We start from the raw sequence: 4588 nt of genomic DNA, 5'->3' as shown, positions 1-4588 counted from the left end.
TATATATATATATATATATATTATACATACGTAGTAATATATGCACAAGTATCAACATTTTTATTTTATAGAAAAATATCAAAAAAACAAAAAAAAAAACAAAATTATATATGTTTTGTTTGTTAGATCATGAAAGAATATTTTCAACTATATATTTTCTCGCTAACCTCGGCTCCATGTACGTGGCATATTTCTAAATTGTAAGACTTACACACATACCCCTCAATTCTTATCAATTCTTATGTATTTATAGATCAATTCTTATGTATTTATAGATCTACCATCTAAGCTTTAATTTTTTATATACATAGATCTCAGTTATCTTTAATGCTCAGTTCTCTTAAATTTTATCATGGGTTAACTATGTAACACATTAGTAAAGTAGAGGGTTTACTGAATTATATTAATAGCACGCTTTTAATTTTTCTTTTATTATCCAAAAATTACAACTCTTAGTTAAATAACACTCTCCTTTATTCTTGACAGTCAAATCACGAGTAACTTCATCGCCCATTCCTCCCGCCAGAGCAGCTCTTCTTTCGCTTTGTATTATTTGCCAAATCACGAGTAACTTCATCGCCCATTCCTCCCGCCAGAGCAGCTCTTCTTTCGCTTTAAACTAATTTGTAGTAGACGTTGTTATTATTCTCAGCCAGAGAAATATTATTTGCTATTCTGAGTTGACATTATTAGCATTGGACCACAACAACAATTTCAATATAATAAATTACAGTGTTCAAAATCCTTTTCAAAACCGCAAAGCTTGAAATTACATAGTTCTGCAATTGATGTATTCATATGGGCAATTCACAACGAAAAAAAACTCATAATAGCATTCTTATGTGGAATATGCTTCAAACTTGAAGTTTAAATTAAGTTTGAATCTGCAATTATATCGGGCCGCCTCCTCCACGATATGCCCATCCTTTCGGGTCACTGTCTTCACGACACAACCATCCGTCGAGCTGCTGCCTTCATGGCATACCCACTCTACCGGTTCACTCGCCTCCACGGCATGCCCTCCTTTCTAAGTCACTATCTCCACACCTCATTAGTTGGTTCTAGAGTTCTAAAATACATCTCATATCACATCATATGCATAATCACTTTCATTTATTTATTTATTATTATGGCATTTATGTGTGTATGATTACTTAATATTATCTTGTTCCCAAATTCTCATACCAAGTTCTCTGTGTGCCTTTGCGAGGTAAGCCTGGGTGTGGTTGAGGCATTGAATGATCATAAAAGCTACTCTAAGGCGAACGAAATGGACGACATCAAACTTCACGTTAGTGAAACCTTTCCTAAACTCTACCAAAATCTTTGTTAAAACCTTCATTCAACCTTCAAATTATCTTACTTGAAATCCTAAAAATTACATATTTTCTCAAACAATCAAAAATTTTTAAAACAATAATAATAGAGTTCATATTAACGACATTCACTTTCCTGATTAATTTGAAGATCTTATAAGTTCATAAGAACCACATTCAATTAAAGTATAAGCGTCATGAAATGATTTTAGCAACAATGAACCACCAGCAGCGACATCGACAATAAATTAAAGAGATTCAGCTAATCCATTGTAAAAATTTTGAATTATTAACCAATCTGGTATGGACACTTTCTCAATAGTTCTTTATATTATTCTCATGCGTCATGAATAGATTCTCCTTAAAACTGAAAAAAAGATGTAATATCATTTCTAAACTTCACAGTTTTTTATGGTGGAAAATATTTAGCAAGAAATTTATGCACTAAATCATCCCAAGTTCTGATAGATCTAGGCACTAACGAATGTAACCATATCTTAGTCTTGTCCCTCAGTGAGAAAGGAAAATGTCTAAGTCTTATAGCATCAACTGATATTCCATCACATTTAAATGTAACACATAATTCTAGAAAATTGGCAAGATATAAATTTGAATCAATAGTTAATGCTCCCCTGAACTGATTATTTGATATCATTTGGACAATAGTGGGTTTAAGTTCAAATGAATTAACCACTACAACAGAGTTCAAATGAATTAGCCACTACAACAGATTTTTTAATACTACAATGAAGTTCATCCACCGTAGGGTTTGCATAATCTCTTAATGGTCTAAACTCTTGATTAATTTTAGCATTTTGATTATTTTAGTTTGTTATTTCTTAAAATATTTTATCTTTTTCTGTATTTTTTATGTTTTTAAATTTTTCTAATAGCTCTTTCTAATTCTGAATAGTAAAGCATTAGTCTTTTAGAATCTAAACTATGCAGACATTACTACGAAACAACATAAAATAAAATCACACAAATAAGAACTTTATATAAAAACAACACTACAATATTCCTATAATAAATCTAATAGTTTAAATAAGACTTTCTAAAAAAAAATAGAAATTTCCTTTCTAAGAATTTCTTCAAAAATTTTATATTTTATCCCCAACAACAGCGCCAAAAACTTAATCCCGATTTTATATGTCAATACGATGTATATGGTTATATTCTTAATTTTTTCTTACTTATTTTTCTTACTTTGCAACAACATCCAAAAACTTGAACACCAGCAACTGCTACGCAAAAATTTGACTTCGAAGCAAATAACAATACAATTATTATACTTAAATATGAGATACTACGCAAGTATACTTATCGTTATCAAGTAATATAAGACTTTCGATGAAGCCCCAAAAATTGAACCCACCGGTACAAGAAACAATATGCAACTAAAACCAGAAGAAATTAGATACCAAATTCTACTTAGCAAAATATTCTTAATCTAACTATAGATGCAATAATAGGAATGAAAGTTCGATTCTTTTTGTAAATTTTTTATAATTAAAAGCAAAGTAAACAACTAACTAAATTTAACTAGATATTTATAAGATGAAGGCAATATAAATGAAATATTTTTTCCTTATCATGAATTAGTAACAAGTATTAGAATTTTATTGTGGAAGTATTCAAATTGTGTTGTGTCAAATAGATGCAAAAATATTTTTTACCAACCATGCACCGAAGCAAGAATACCAAGAGTGGTCGATCCAGCCGAGGATAGATACACTTTATCGACGACAGATAGAAGTAGAGATTAAAAAACGAACACAACCAATTAACCCTAAGCTCCCACCGAGAGTCGCAATTTTGAGACGAGAAGACTGAGGGTTCTCGCAGTCACCGAGAGGAAGCTTTTCATGATTTTGAGAGAAGGAGCAGCCGAAACCAAGAGGAGAAAGAGCAAAGGAGCAGCCGAAGAGGAGAAAGAGCAGTGTGCCTTCGAGATGAGAAAGAGCGGCGTGCTTTCGAGAGGAGAAAGGGGCGAACACGGGGAGACGAGCAGGGCTTCCGTAGACCGTAGTCCCTTAGGTTAATAAAAGATAATTTGTCAAATCAAGCAAGAAATGAGGTACAAGGTTTAAAATCATCACAACTGATTCCAACATTAAGGATTAATACTTCACACAACTTCCATCCAATACTTAATCACTTATCATTTTAAGGAAAAAAATAAAGAAAAGTACTCAAAATTCTTGGAGAAAACACAACCACACTTAAGTTTGAAAGTATAAATCATGCAAACAAACAAACAGGCTAAATTAAAACCAAATATAGTCACAAAGATAAAAACTTATCTCAGATCATCTCCACCAAAATCCTAAAGTTCCTTTGACTCTCTTCATTCACTTATAATACAAACTACAACACAAACTACAACTTTATAATACAAACTACAACTCAAAAGAAAAAGAAAAGTGGTGACAGCGTGTGTGGCTATGGGCATCAGCGGCGTGTATGGGTGACTAGAAGGGGGGCTCACGATAGATTATCAAGAGAGATAGTTCTTCAATCCAAGTCTTCTTTTATAATTTTCCAAATGATGCCTTTATATCTCCTCAAACTGTGTCCACATTCAATGAATCTTCCAAGAGTTGCCTCCTTTCAAAATCCAATTGAATGTATTTTCGTGTCCATTAACTATTTCACACGTTTTCACCAAGGGTTAATTCAAACACCTCTTCAAAAATTCGTCCAAATTTATTGAATCACCAAATAACTACTTCTGACGCTAAAGCGCGAGGTACTGGGCGCTTAGGCACGACCTTCTCTGTTTTACTGGCGCGTAAGCGCTAGTTCTGGGCGCTTATGCGCCACAGTTCTTTCGCACACCTTCTTTTTTTTTCTCCAAATTTGATTGTTTTTCACTCCTTTCAAAATTTTTCATCCATTTGATTGTACTTGAAAGAAAAATACAAAAATATCTTCTATTAAAGTGCAATATCTCAAAAATAAGTATAAAAATATGTACATAAAGACTATATATTTTAAGTATATCAGGGGGCCAATATTTATCATTAGTTAATTTGTCCTTCCGGCTAAGTGATGACCCAATGACATGACATGACCTTAGCATAGTTGAGATCTATACAATTACATGTGATATTATTATGAGTAGATTAATTACTCTTTATAACATGTTTATGATTACATGTTTACGATTACTTGCTTATGATTGCTCATGAACAGAGGAAATACATGTTCTATATAAAAGTCATGATTCCTTGAACTATATTTCTTTTCTTTTCATTTTTTAAACATTTACA

Source organism: Phalaenopsis equestris, unplaced genomic scaffold, assembly GCF_001263595.1.
Source record: "Phalaenopsis equestris unplaced genomic scaffold, ASM126359v1 Scaffold000299, whole genome shotgun sequence".
NCBI classification, from domain to species: domain Eukaryota; kingdom Viridiplantae; phylum Streptophyta; class Magnoliopsida; order Asparagales; family Orchidaceae; genus Phalaenopsis; species Phalaenopsis equestris.
This window is presented reverse-complemented; position numbering follows the sequence as displayed.